The 15113-nt window shown below is 42.9% G+C and overlaps 1 long non-coding RNA gene and 1 pseudogene across 1 annotated transcript in view; one reads left to right on the forward strand and one right to left on the reverse strand.

Moving 5' to 3' along the window:
• Nucleotides 1–335: 335 nt before the first annotated feature.
• Nucleotides 336–15113, reverse strand: part of LOC144791119 (uncharacterized) — a 189731-nt gene continuing 174953 nt past the window's right edge. The window contains exons 2-3 of the long non-coding RNA XR_013602300.1: nt 1017–1220; nt 336–827 (exon numbers count right to left, since the gene is read on the reverse strand). This is a non-coding gene — a long non-coding RNA (uncharacterized LOC144791119). The remainder of the gene's footprint in view (nt 828–1016; nt 1221–15113) is intronic.
• Nucleotides 4362–5338, forward strand: LOC144793512 (28S ribosomal RNA; annotated as a pseudogene).

Genomic DNA, 15113 nt, shown 5'->3' on the forward strand with positions numbered 1-15113 from the left:
GACGTGTATACGAGACAGCAACGAAAAGAGACTGTACGGATGGTGAAAAGAGCCTTGTTGCTGATTACATGGCTCATTCAACTCACACTGCAGAAAAGCATTATCAAATGATGAGAGAAGAAAATATCTGTACAGCATCAAAACTGCTGGATAAACTTGCACATGAAAACCCACGGTGATGCAATAATCATTGTTTTTCATCTCACTGATTTTTAGAAAACAGTTACTTTACTCATAATCCTTATGCTTTTAATGAAACTATTTATTGTATTTAGAAATTTACATTGAACATTTGTTAACCATTCTTACTATCTGTGTTTGTTTGCAGATGCTTGAAACAAGATAATACTATACATTGCAGACAACCACTTGATAAGAGATGGCAAAGGTATGCTACGTAGAATGTGCTGCTTTGTTTTTCGTATATAATCATCTGTCATAAATTATGACCACCTTGTAGATCTTAAGTGTTTTGCATGGTCTAATTTACAGATACATTTTGTAAGCTACTGTTTCAGTATTAGGCTACTGACAGTTAAAGATTTTATGCAATTTGCATATATGCAAAATTTAAAATATTCACTTTCTATAACGCAGAACCATTTACTAATGCTTAACATTGTCTTTTTTATGTACTTAAAGGACACAGCATAATGGGCCTTCTACATCCAGTACTTGGTGAAAAAAATCATGATGTATTAATACATCTTGAAGAAGAATGTCCTGTGACACTGAATGGGAATCCACCTGGTAAAAAAGACCGAATTGCACTGGTTACTGATCATGAGCGGCTTGCATATGATAAGTGGAGACTGAAACAGCAACTTCTAAGAAAGGAGGAAACAATGAGTAAGTAAACATTTAGATATGCCGAAATATATTGAAAAGTTTGAAAGAAACAAAATAAATTGATATCAGTTTCTAAAATTCTATTACAGAACAGTTCCCGCGAAGGCAACCAAGAGAAAAATGTGTACTAAAGTTTTATAATAAAATGCAATGGAGAGAGAATGTACCAGAAGTTGCAGAGCTAATCCAGAATTGGAAACCAATGACAGAAAGCCGATCACCAATGGGTGATAAACAAATATACTCATGTCTGAGTCACCAACGGTGGAGTGGAGTTTCTGTTGTTGATGAAGAAGGAAGAAGGAAGGCCGTTGCATCACGCATATTTCAAAAAGGAAAGGTGGTCTGCGATTTTCATGGGGAGCTAATATCTGCAACAGAAAGGATACAGAAGATAAATGAGCTGCATATGAAAAAAATGAACAGCTTATTTGTTTTTACCAATTATCGGAAGGAACTGTATTGCATGGATGCCACAAACAGTCCATGCTCATGTCACCCCTTACTGGAAACTCCTGGAAAGCTAGTGCGGACATCAAAAAAGAAATATAACGTCAAACCAGTTCTTGAGACTTTTGAAAGAGATGAAAAGCTGAGATACGTTATTTTATTTGTTGCGTTGCAAACTATTCAGATCAATTGTGATCTTACTTATGACTATGTTCTATCAACGAAAGGTCACAGAGGCCAGGTATCACCCTGCATTGATTAAAGACAATTCACAGAAGACTTGGGGGCTCATTATGATAACGTGAGGATCGCCACCGCTGGGCCGACAGGGATTGGGTTTGGAGGATCGTTGTGGGCCAACCTTGGGGGGGGGGAGGTGTTGCTACACTGGGGGATACCCATGGTACCCCCCTGCATTTCCCTGCACCCAGTGGCAGGGACTGCATGGTGCCTGCCAAGTGGTGCAGGGAAATACGGTGCAAGTACCTTTCACATTGCGGAAGGTGCTGCAGCCAGCGGCACCGCCCACAATGTTAAAGGCCAACGATGCGCCTGCCAGTATGGTGGGTGCATACTATTTGCAGTGGTGGGACAGCCAGATGTCTGGCAGCCGGTCCCAATCACTACTATGGTTTATTGTACCTATTCTGATTGTGGCTTATAGGCAAAAGGTTCAAATTAAGTGTAACCTCGAGGTATGTTTTTCTTTTTTGGATTTAGGTAGGTTGAAGAACACTTTGTGCCTATAATTCACAATCCATATATGATAAAGCCATCATTTAATCTACAACCAATTTGTAGATGTGTTCTACTTACCCATGTGAAGTACCCTGCATGTGGCCTATTGGCAAGTCCTCAAAGTGATGTTGAATACATGATGTTTTTCAATTACTTTCAGTGCTCAAAAAAAGTATGCCTTATATTTTGTCATGTACTTCTGAAACCATACAATCTGGAGCCTTCATTTAAAGTAAAGCAAAATGCTGACATCAATCCACTGTACTGTCTATTTTCATGCCTGTGGCATATTCAGAAGTAGTAGGAATCATTCAGTGATTACATGCATGTTTAAAATGTTGCCCCCGTTTTGCAAAATGTCACACATACTGAAGCATAATTCATGATACACACTAGATGGAGTTGTGTTTACAAGTGCAACACATTCTACAGAATATCCCAATGCAGTATTCCAATATACCTGCATGTGGCCCTAACACGAGGAACACATAATGCACGTTGAACCCATACGAGGCGATTTTCAATTTCCGGCAATCTGGTCACCCCATTGAAATGGATAGGATACAATACGTAGCAGAATGTGCCCTATAATTCTTGAAGCGTATAAGGTAAAGACTTAATTTCAATTGCAGATTATAGCTAAAATGTGTACACATTGTACCAATTATGTTTGTGGCTTATAGGAAAAAGGTACACATTAAGTGTATCCTCTGTATGTTCTTTTTTGCCTTCACGTATGTTGAAGAACACTTTATATTTTTGCCTATAATTCTAAAACCATACTATCGGCAGCAATAATTCAAAGACAAGCATGATTCTGACACCTGTCCACTGTTCATTGTCAATTTCCATGTATGTGGCATGTTTAGAAGCAGTACAAATCATTCACTGATTCCATTCATGTTTTTAGAATGTTGCCTCCAGTTTTGGGAAAAAGTGTCACATATATAGTGTCATAATTCATGACCCATACTAGATAGAGCTTAATCTGCATCTGCAACACATTGTATAGTATAGCCTACTACAGTGTGCAAATTTGCATGCATGTGGTCTACCCAGAAAGTACACAAAATGGAAGTTGAATCCATATGAGGCGATTTTTCAATTTCCGGCCATCTGGTAACACTTTTGAAATGGATAGGATATAATACATAACAGAATGTGCCCTATAATTCTTGAAGCGTATAAGTTAAAGACTTAATTTCAATTGCAGATTGTAGCTAAGATGCGTACGCATTATTGTACTAATTCTTATGTATGTGGCCTACACAGAAAGTACATGAAATGGAAGTTGAATCCAAACAGGGCATTTTCAATTTCCGGCCATCTGGTCAGCCAATTCCGAAAGAATATTGTTAATAATTCAGTGCGTTTTTATGCTATTCAGCTAATAATGCATGGAACTGTTTCTTAACATGTGCATAATGAGATACTAAAGAGAAAATAATGAAAAGACATTAGTAAACCGTATTTTGGTAGACTTTAAAAATCCCCTTTTGAAATACACATGCATCACCAATCCTGCTTTTTGCTTATGCTTGTGCCTAAAACGAAAATGTGTTATAAAAAAGTGAAAATAACACAGATGTTTTTTCTTTTGTTTATGAAGCCTAATGTCAAGGCAAGTCAAACCTAAGTTTTACTTTGAAAAAATCTTTCCTAAAATTTACGGCTTTACCTTGGTTTTTTAATATAGCTAAAAAACAATTGCGAAGGTCGCTTATAAAATAGTGAGTGTAAATGCTATTTTTTTTTTCAGCTTGAGGTTCAGTTTAATATGAGTCTTAATTTGATGTATCACTTGCCCTAGTAAACAATCCCCAAAGTCTATTTTTTTCATTTTTCCCAAGCTCAATGATAAAAACATGCATCACCAATGATGCAAAAAGTGAAGTCTGAATATTCAAACAGCAATAAAAAAAGTGAGGGAAACAGATATTTGAAAAATTCCTTTTGTTTATGCGGCCTTATGTCCAAAGGCTTCCAACAAGAGCATTTTTTTTTAAATCGTGCGATTAAAAAAAAAAAAAAAAAAATTGCGAACTTTTCTTTCCCCTAAAAAAGTGAGTTTTAGTGTAAAAAAGTGACCGTTCAATATTTTTTCACCAAATAAAGTTTTTATTACTCAGAATACACTTAGGCTTCATGTCAATGTGTTTTAGTTTGGGGGAGGGGCCCAGGATAAAAAATACCTTCGGGGAGTATGCATCACTGGTGCTGCTCGCTAGAAAAAATTGTACCCCAATATTTTGTTCTGAAAAATGGGGGGTGCATATGAAAGAGGGCATGAAAATACATAGCTTAAGCATCTTTATTTTATTTTTTTTCCGGCTTGACTAAAGGTCAGGCTGTTAAGCTTAACTCTAGTCTGGCACTGTGAAGAGACATGAGGTGTGGGAGGCCCTCGGGGCGCTGGTGAAATACCACTACTCTTATTGTTTTTTCACTACCCGGTGAGGAGGGGGGCGAGCCCCGTGGGGCTCTCGCTTCTGGCTCCAAGCGCCCGCCGGGCGCGACCCGCTCCGGGGACAGTGGCAGGTGAGGAGTTTGACTGGGGCGGTACACCTGTCAAACGATAACGCAGGTGTCCTAAGGCGAGCTCAGGGAGGACTGAAACCTCCCGCGGAGCAGAAGGGCAAAAGCTCGCTTGATCTTGATTTTCAGTATGAATACAGACCGTGAAACCGGGGCCTCATGATTCTTCTGACTTTTTGGGTTTCAAGCAGGAGGTGTCAAAAGTTACCACAGGGATAACTGGCTTGTGGCGCCCAAGCGTTCATAGCGACGTCGCTTTTTGATCCTGCGATGTCGGCTCTACCTATCATTGTGAAGCAGAATTCACCAAGCGTTGGATTGTTCACCCACTAATAGGGAACGTGAGCTGGGTTTAGACCGTCGAGAGACAGGTCAGTTTTACCCTACTGATGATTTGTTGTTGCAATAGTAATCTTGCTCAGTACGAGAGGAACCGCAGGTTCAGACACTTGGTGTATGTGCTTGGCTGAGGAGCCAATGGGGCAAAGCTACCATCTGTGGGATTATGACTGAACGCCTTTAAGTCAGAATCCCCACTAAACCGTAACGATACTGCAGTGCCGTGGAGCCTCGGTTGGCCTGGGATAGCATCTCTCGAGGGGCCGGTGTTAGGGGTGTTACAGGTCGTCTTCAATAGATTCTGACCTAGTATTGATTCAGTGTATATATTATGAATCAAAAGAGTAAAATTAATTTTATGATTACATTTAGAGCATTACTTTGATGTTAAGTTTAATTAAAATTATTTTTAGAAATATAATTAGTAGCAATTGCCTTTAGCAATGCTTGTTTGTTATTTTGTGCAGTTATGAAGATTGTGCGCTCTTGTGAGACAGGCGAGGGGCTCCCTCGCGCTTGGTGTCATGATGTAGGAGCCTCGCGCAGGTCTCGTGGCTGAAGCTATAAATACTAGCTTCAGCCAACTGTCAATGCTTCGTCTCTCGTTGATCTTTCCGAGAGCTTCTGTCTCAGCGAGGGGATTTCCTTGTTGTAGAAGTCTTGTTTACCCGCTCTGCTAAATCTAGCCCTGTAACCCTTGCCTTAAAATAACCCTTTCCCCGAGTTCCGGATGCCCTGCCTGTCAGCGTCGCAGCTAAACCCTCTGAAGACGACGTGACAGGATTACCGGCATAACTCTTCGGCAGCCGGGAGGTTTGTTTCCCCGCTTCCCTCTGCCGGCTGCCAGTTCGAGTCTCCTGCTCCTCGGTGCCGTTTTGGAAAGGAAAAGGACAGTAAGAGATTTTATCTTTTTAAAAACGGGACACGAACTTCATGATTAGACATTTTATGTGGCAAGGTTAATTCTCTCCATGAAACTCTCAAGACGCTTTCAGAAGCCTTATGCGTCGAGGAGAGCCAGTCATTAAACAAGCCTTGGCAAAGGCAAGCCTTCCTGAATAGAGAACAGTGGCTAATTCAGAGGTTGTTCAGCGCAAGCTAGGAGAGGATAAGCTTAAACAAGGAATTTAAGGAACTTAAATCTGCATTTGAATTGAGTCTAACCTAGGAAAGAGTTAAGTGCTCTAAAGGTGGACAGTGTGAAATTAACAAGCCTTGATTAAGGCCAGTGAATCTGAATAGTGAACTGTGATTAATTCTGAGGTTTAGCGCAAGCTATGAATAGAGATTCTTAAGCAAGGACTTAAAGGGACTTAAGCCTGCATTTGACATGAGTCTAACCTAAGAAAAGTGTTAAGCGCTCTTAAGGTGGACAGTAAGAAATAAACAAGCCTATGTAAAAACAATAGTGTAAAATATGCAACCTGAATCTATATGTACAATTCTGTGTAATGTGTGACAAAAGAAAAGTTAGCATATTTACAAGGTTGGTTAGGAATAATAATTTTAGGTAGTAGAGAGAATTAGATAGGCTGTATTTTTTCCTGTCTTCCAACTGCAGAATCTCTCAACGGAAGAATCATTTAAAGACTCAGGTATGAGCTCGCATGCAGTTCTTTGAGTTCTGTTTATACTTACCTAACTAATAGAATTGGTCTGTTCACTCAGTAAAAGTGTTAAGTTATTTTTGACTTGTTATGTTTACTCAAAGGTGTCGAGATTCAGAGTCAGAGCTAAAACTTCAGTAAAGTGCAGACAAGGGTCAGACGGATTTATGGTCAGTAAGCACTATGTTATTTAATTGTTACGGTCAGTTAAGAAGTCGTCAGCGAGGTAACTGTTGTTAATATTGCACTGCAGTGTAGCGTGGAAGACCGCGCAGAACATACCTAACAGAAGGTCCTCGGCCTGGAGCACTTCCTAGAGAGAGAGACAACCGAAGATTTTTATCTTGTATAATTTGTTGTGAGTCTCTCTGTCCACTTCCCCTTTCCCTGGAGGAGAAGTCAATTCAGTCAGTGTTTAAGTCCTGAGTGTGTTGATTAATCCTAGAGGGAGTTGGGAGTTTGCAGCTTGAGAGGAAACGTCAGAAGAGTCTCGGAGGACTCCTCAACAGTAGACGAAGCCAATCTTCCCAAATTTAAAATCGTTTCCTTTCAAGTCTGCAAACTCACCCTCATGGATGCTTCACAGTTGTCACAGTTAGTCCAGAAGATGACAGTGGAGATGGAAAATTTACGTTTAGAGAATCAATCGCTTCGTCAGGAACTAGATGAGACTAGGGCTGGTTTCTCGACTTGGAGAGATTCCTCTAAGGAGAAGAGACCGGTTTTAGCGCCAGCTAGATTTGGAGCTGACGTTGTTCAACCTCATACCTCAGAAGACCGGTCTGAAAAACAACCAGTTCAAGTTACTGTTGTTACACCTACCCCTGTCCCTTTGGCTAACCCTGAAAGGTTTACCGGAGATAACAGCAGATTTGCAACATTTTTTAGTCAATGTCAATTGCACTTCATGTGTAAACCTCAAATTTTTTCTTCTGATTCTGCTAAGGTAGCATTTATAATTTCTTATCTGGGAGGGGTGGCTGCTAACTGGGCCATGCCTTTAGTAGATAATAATGACCCTTTGCTTCACAATTTGCAGAATTTTAAAGTGGCCATGTCCAGTCTATTCGCTAAACATACCTTAATTCAGTCTTCTGATAATGAGTTATTGAGCCTTCGGCAAGGGACTAAGGATCTTGTATCTTATATAACCACCTTTAATAGACTTCTGTCTGAAACTCATTGGCCAGAGGAGAAGAGAATTTCTTTATTTTATAGAGGTCTAAAAGATGATTTAAAAGATTCCCTTGCACACATAGTAAATTTACCTGATGGATTTAAGGAATTTCAGGATCTAGTGGTTAGACTTGATCACAGATTGGGTGAACGTAGGAATGAAAAAACTAGGAGTGATTTTAGAAGTCCTCTAGTTAAAGTTGAGAAAAAAGAGTCAGAAGTTAAGAATGTTGAACCTGTTTTATCGGGTGGGTTCAAAGGGCCTTTAACTCCTGAAGAAAAAGAACGGAGGCGTAAGGGCAATTTATGTTTATATTGTGGCAAGCCTGGGCATTTTGCTAAGGATTGTTCTGTTAAACCCGCAAAAAAGAAGGTTTTAGTTGTTGAAACTCTTCCTATTAAGTCGTCGGAAAACTGAAATACTCGAGGAAAGCAGAGATCGTTCCCTCGAGCAAATTTTCTTCTAAGATCTCCAAATTTGTCACCAATGTAACTACACATATTCCCAAACATTTTACTATTCGGATGGTCTTTATCTTAACTACTCTTCAAAGACATAGTATTCCTGTACTTTTGGATTCTGGGGCTACTGGGAATTTTTTTCGATATTGGGTTTGCCCATAAATTGAATCTGAAGTTTGTTTCTAAGGAGGAACCTGAGTCTGTAAGAGCAGTTGATGGTTCAGTTTTGTCTTCTGGTATGATTCAATTCAACACCGAACCATTAACTTTGGTAGCAGATAATGGGCATACTGAGAAAGTGGTTTTTGATCTTATTGATGCACCAAGTTTTGGTGTCATCCTAGGCATTCCTTGGTTGGAATTACATAATCCCAATATTGATTGGATTAAAAGGACGGTTACCTTAGAGTCTTCCTTTTGTAAGTTACATTGTTATCAAGAGACCAAGGATCCTGTAATGCCCCTTTTTTGTGCTGCTTTAACTGCTGAAGATAATAAACTTCCAGTAGAGTATAGGAGTTTTTCTAAGGTTTTTGATCCTGTTGAAGCAACCAAATTACCACCGCACAGAATTTTTGATTGCAGAATTGATTTAGTTCCGGGTGCTATTCTGCCATGTAGTAGAATTTACGCTTTAACTGAACCTGAAAATGTTTATTTAAGAAGCTATTTGGATGAGCTTTTAGAGTTAGGTTTTATTCGACATTCTACTTCTCCTGTTTCGTCTCCTCTTTTCTTCGTTGCGAAGAAGTCTGGTGATTTGAGGGCTTGTATTGATTACAGAGCGGTAAATAAAGCAACCATTAAGAATAGGTATCCATTGCCTTTGATTCCTGTGCTTCTTAATCAAATTAAAGGTTCTAGTGTCTACACCAAACTGGACCTTAGAGGAGCATATCATTTGATTAGAGTCAAAGAAGGCGACGAGTGGAAGACCGCTTTTCGTACGAAATTTGGTCTTTTTGAATATACAGTTATGCCTTTTGGTCTTTGCAACGCTCCAGCGGCTTTTCAATATTTTATTAATGAGGTCCTGCATGATTTATTGGATGTCTGTTGTATTGTTTATATAGATGACATCTTAATTTATTCTAAAAATGTTGAAGAGCATGTACAGCATGTGCAGTTGGTATTACAGAAGTTGAGAGATCATTCTCTGTATGCTAAATTGGAAAAATGTGTTTTCCATGCTTCTCAAGTTGAATTTCTTGGTTATTGTTTGTCACCAGAGGGAATTCATATGGATCCTAAGAAAGTTGAGGCAATTTTAACTTGGCCAATTCCTGCTTCAATAAAAGACACGCAGAGAATTTTAGGATTTGCTAATTTTTATAGGCGTTTCATTTCTAAATTTTCAGAAATTGTTACTCCTATTACCCAGTTATTGAAAAAAGGGAAAGTCTTCTCTTGGACTGAGGAGGCTGACCGGGCGTTCTCATTGTTGAAGAAGGCTTTTACCTCGGCTCCCATTTTGGTTCATCCTGATCCTGATAGGCCTTTCTTTGTGGAAGCAGATGCTTCACAGACTGCTATTGGTGGTGTGTTGCTTCAAAAGGATTCAAATACTGGTCACCTTCATCCAATCGCCTTTTTCTCCAGGAAATTACTTTTGGCTGAGCAGAATTATACGATTGCAGAACGAGAATTGTTAGCCATTAAAGATGTGTTTCAAGAATGGAGGCATCATCTTTTAGGGGCTAAACACACTATTACTGTTTATTCTGACCATAAAAATTTGCAATTTTATTCCACTGTTAAGGCTTTTACTCCTAGACAAATGAGGTGGTTGCAATTTTTTAGCGAATTTGATTTTTTGATTATGTATCGACCAGGGAAGAAGCAGCTGTTATCTGATACACTTTCACGTTTAGTTTGTGAAAAGGATTTAAATTCTATGAAGGATCCTCCCAGCATTTTGCCTTTAGAAAAAATTGCTGCTGAAATCCATTCAGAAAGTTTCTTGGATTCCGTAAAAAAGGAATTAGAGAACTTTGATGTTCATGATTGGGTATTAAAAAAAGGTAATTCCATTAGAGATGGTTTTTTCTATCACAATGATAGATTGTTTATTCCCACAAGAGAATTACAGGATAAGGTCATGCAATGGAATCATGATTTGGCGATTGCTGCACATCCAGGTATTAACAAAACCCTGGATTTGTGTCAACGTCATTTTTGGTGGGAAAGAATGATTTCTATTATTCAACAATTCGTGAAAGCCTGTCCAGTTTGTTCTCGTCAAAAGGCTTTACATGAGGTTCCAATGGGTTTACTTCGTCCTATGACTATTCCTCCTCACCCTTGGCATACAATCAGTTTAGATTTTATTACTGATCTCCCTAAGTCTAATGGTTTTACTACAGTCCTTGTGGTGGTGGACCTGTTATCCAAAATGGGGCATTTTATTCCATTACATAAGATTCCCTCGGCAACTGAATTCAGTGCTGTATTTTTATCTAATATTGTGAAACTTCATGGTCTGCCCTCAAAGATTATTTCGGATAGGGGCCCTCAGTTCATTTCTAAATTCTGGTCACAACTTAGCAAACTTTTGGGAATTGAGTTGGCTCTGTCTTCTTCTTTTCACCCACAGACGGATGGTCAGACGGAGAGGTTGAATCAGCATGTTGAACAGGGTTTAAGATGTTTATTAACTACCTCCTCTCATCCTTGGGATGAAGTGTTACCGTGGGCTGAATTTTCCTATAATAACACCACTCATTCAGCTTTGGGTTGTTCTCCTTTTTATTTTCTCACTGGTCAACATCCAAGATCTATTCCTATACTCTTACCTGATGAACAATTGTCTATGCCAGCAGTTACTGATAGGTTGACTCATCTGTTGGATGTCCAAGATAAGGCTAGAAAACAATGGGTCAAAAGTAAGGTATCTATGAAAAAGACTGCTGATTCTCATCGTAAAGCTGCTCCTTTGTATAAGGAAGGTCAGTTGGTATGGTTATCCACTAGAAACATTCAGTTGGAGGGTCCCAGGAAGTTGAAGCCTAGATATATTGGGCCTTTTGAAATTAAGAAAGTTTTGAACCCTGTATCTGTGAAATTAGTTTTACCTGAGGAATATGCTATTCACCCTGTTTTTCATGTTTCGCTGTTGAAACCTTTTGAACCTTCTACTCGAGCTGATAATCCACCACCGCCAGTAATTGTCGGTGACCATGTTGAGTACGAGGTTAAATCCATTTTAGACTCCAAAAGGATTCGGGGTGCTTTGTATTATTTGGTTGACTGGAAGGGTTATGATCCTTCTGAGCGATCTTGGGAACCTGAGAAAAATGTTCATGCTCCTAGACTGGTTAGATCTTTTCATGCTCTGTATCCTGATAAACCTAGGCCTGTAAGACGACCTTTGGGGGGAGGAACTGTTAGGGGTGTTACAGGTCGTCTTCAATAGATTCTGACCTAGTATTGATTCAGTGTATATATTATGAATCAAAAGAGTAAAATTAATTTTATGATTACATTTAGAGCATTACTTTGATGTTAAGTTTAATTAAAATTATTTTTAGAAATATAATTAGTAGCAATTGCCTTTAGCAATGCTTGTTTGTTATTTTGTGCAGTTATGAAGATTGTGCGCTCTTGTGAGACAGGCGAGGGGCTCCCTCGCGCTTGGTGTCATGATGTAGGAGCCTCGCGCAGGTCTCGTGGCTGAAGCTATAAATACTAGCTTCAGCCAACTGTCAATGCTTCGTCTCTCGTTGATCTTTCCGAGAGCTTCTGTCTCAGCGAGGGGATTTCCTTGTTGTAGAAGTCTTGTTTACCCGCTCTGCTAAATCTAGCCCTGTAACCCTTGCCTTAAAATAACCCTTTCCCCGAGTTCCGGATGCCCTGCCTGTCAGCGTCGCAGCTAAACCCTCTGAAGACGACGTGACAGGATTACCGGCATAACTCTTCGGCAGCCGGGAGGTTTGTTTCCCCGCTTCCCTCTGCCGGCTGCCAGTTCGAGTCTCCTGCTCCTCGGTGCCGTTTTGGAAAGGAAAAGGACAGTAAGAGATTTTATCTTTTTAAAAACGGGACACGAACTTCATGATTAGACATTTTATGTGGCAAGGTTAATTCTCTCCATGAAACTCTCAAGACGCTTTCAGAAGCCTTATGCGTCGAGGAGAGCCAGTCATTAAACAAGCCTTGGCAAAGGCAAGCCTTCCTGAATAGAGAACAGTGGCTAATTCAGAGGTTGTTCAGCGCAAGCTAGGAGAGGATAAGCTTAAACAAGGAATTTAAGGAACTTAAATCTGCATTTGAATTGAGTCTAACCTAGGAAAGAGTTAAGTGCTCTAAAGGTGGACAGTGTGAAATTAACAAGCCTTGATTAAGGCCAGTGAATCTGAATAGTGAACTGTGATTAATTCTGAGGTTTAGCGCAAGCTATGAATAGAGATTCTTAAGCAAGGACTTAAAGGGACTTAAGCCTGCATTTGACATGAGTCTAACCTAAGAAAAGTGTTAAGCGCTCTTAAGGTGGACAGTAAGAAATAAACAAGCCTATGTAAAAACAATAGTGTAAAATATGCAACCTGAATCTATATGTACAATTCTGTGTAATGTGTGACAAAAGAAAAGTTAGCATATTTACAAGGTTGGTTAGGAATAATAATTTTAGGTAGTAGAGAGAATTAGATAGGCTGTATTTTTTCCTGTCTTCCAACTGCAGAATCTCTCAACGGAAGAATCATTTAAAGACTCAGGTATGAGCTCGCATGCAGTTCTTTGAGTTCTGTTTATACTAACCTAACTAATAGAATTGGTCTGTTCACTCAGTAAAAGTGTTAAGTTATTTTTGACTTGTTATGTTTACTCAAAGGTGTCGAGATTCAGAGTCAGAGCTAAAACTTCAGTAAAGTGCAGACAAGGGTCAGACGGATTTATGGTCAGTAAGCACTATGTTATTTAATTGTTACGGTCAGTTAAGAAGTCGTCAGCGAGGTAACTGTTGTTAATATTGCACTGCAGTGTAGCGTGGAAGACCGCGCAGAACATACCTAACAGAAGGTCCTCGGCCTGGAGCACTTCCTAGAGAGAGAGACAACCGAAGATTTTTATCTTGTATAATTTGTTGTGAGTCTCTCTGTCCACTTCCCCTTTCCCTGGAGGAGAAGTCAATTCAGTCAGTGTTTAAGTCCTGAGTGTGTTGATTAATCCTAGAGGGAGTTGGGAGTTTGCAGCTTGAGAGGAAACGTCAGAAGAGTCTCGGAGGACTCCTCAACAGCCGGTGCGTAGAGCCGCTCGCTTGGGGACCGGAGTGCGGACGGAAGGTGGCTGCCTCCATTGCCCTTAGTTCACCGCATGTTCGTGGGGCGACCTGATTCTGGGTCAGGGTTTCATAAGTAGCAGAGCAGCTACCTCACTGCGATCTATTGAAAGTCATCCTCTGAGCCAAGCTTTTGTCTCTCTCTGTGCTTGGGCGCCCGCGGATCCCTCCTCCACCACACCCTGGGGTGGGTCCCTCTGCCGCCGGCCCGGCAGGAGAGACGCGGAGGGGGTAACGCGGGCCCACGGGAGGCCGCCTCCACCACGTACCCTCCAGCACGGGGGCCTCCCCCTCCCATTCCTGCCCCACCAGGGGGCGGGGATGGGGGCCACCATCCCTTGCTGGTCCGCAGGGAGACCAGATGGCTCGGGCCGGCTGGGCCGCTCCCCTTCCCGCTGCTGCTGCTCCTCCTGGGCAAGTCGAGCAGGGAGGCGAGCAGCGGCAGCCCCCGGGGAAGGAGCATCCCAAATGGCTCCCTCGAAGTGCCCGGCCACCCTCGCTGGACTGCAAGGGTGACTGGCTATGGCACCCTCCCAGGCCGTCCGGGCGCTGGGGTGCCCCGGGATATCTGGTCACCTGGCTGCGCGACCAGATGGCCCTGAGGGCCGGGTGACCAGATGGCCCTGCGGGCCAGGCCACTGCGGGCTGGGGCAGGCCTAACTCCAACTTTTGTCCTTCCCCCAAAGTTCTGTAAGCCCCCACTACGTGGGGGTTACTAGTCAAGGAAAATGGGCTCCCCGGGCAGGCCGTTGGGGGGGGGGGAGGAGAGGACATGGCCTGGGCTTAACCCTCCTCGGTTCCAGCCGAGGGTCCAGGTGCTGGGGACAGGGGGCCCCTGGGAGGCTCTCCCCGGCTAGGGTTCGGAAGCTCGGCTTGAGCTGCATCCTGCAAGCAAGCCGAGGTTCCGGGTGTTCATCGGGGCCAAGGGAGGGTCTTTTCCCCTAGCCTGGCCAGGGTTTGGAAGTAGGGAGCAGGCCCGGGGCTTGCGCTCCGTCCAGAAGGCCAATGAGGTGCTGGAGACTCCCCATGCCGGACAACAAGCCGAGGGTCCCGGTGCGGGGGACCTGGGTCCATCCGGGCTCTGGGGAGGCTCCCCACCAGCCTGGCTTGGTGTTGGAAGCAGGGACCGGGCCCGGGGATTGAGCCCCGTCCGGCAGGCCAATGGGGTGCTTGAGCCTCCCTGTCCTGAAGGCCGGCCGAGGGTCCTGGCGTTCTTTGGGGCCAAGGGAGGCTCTCCCGGGCCTGGCTAGGGTTTCGGAAGCAGGGAACGGGCCCGGGGCTTGAGCTCAGTCTGACAGACCACGGGTTAACTTGCCGGGGAACCCCAGTCCTGCAAGCCAGCCCAGGGTCCTGGCGCTGGGAACAGGGGTTTCCATTGGGGGCCCTCTCCCGGCCTGGCTTAGGGTTCCGAAGGTGGGACTGGGACCAGGCCTGGGGCTTGAGCCCTGTCCGGCAGGGCCCGGTGGTGCGGGAATACCCCCTCTGTCCTGCAAGCCGGCCGGGCGCCCTGGACGGAAGGTCCACCGGGGCCCAGGGGAGGCTCTCCCCAGCCTGGCCTAGGGTTTGGAAGCCGGGACTGGGCCCGGGGCTCGAGCTCCGTCCAGCAGGGCCCGGTGGTGCGGGAATACCCCTCTGTCCTGCAAGCCGGTCGGGCGTTCGGGCGCCTGGGACGGAGGGTCCATTGG

The sequence above is a fragment of the Lissotriton helveticus genome, chromosome 11 (genome assembly GCF_964261635.1).
Source record: "Lissotriton helveticus chromosome 11, aLisHel1.1, whole genome shotgun sequence".
NCBI lineage: Eukaryota > Metazoa > Chordata > Amphibia > Caudata > Salamandridae > Lissotriton > Lissotriton helveticus.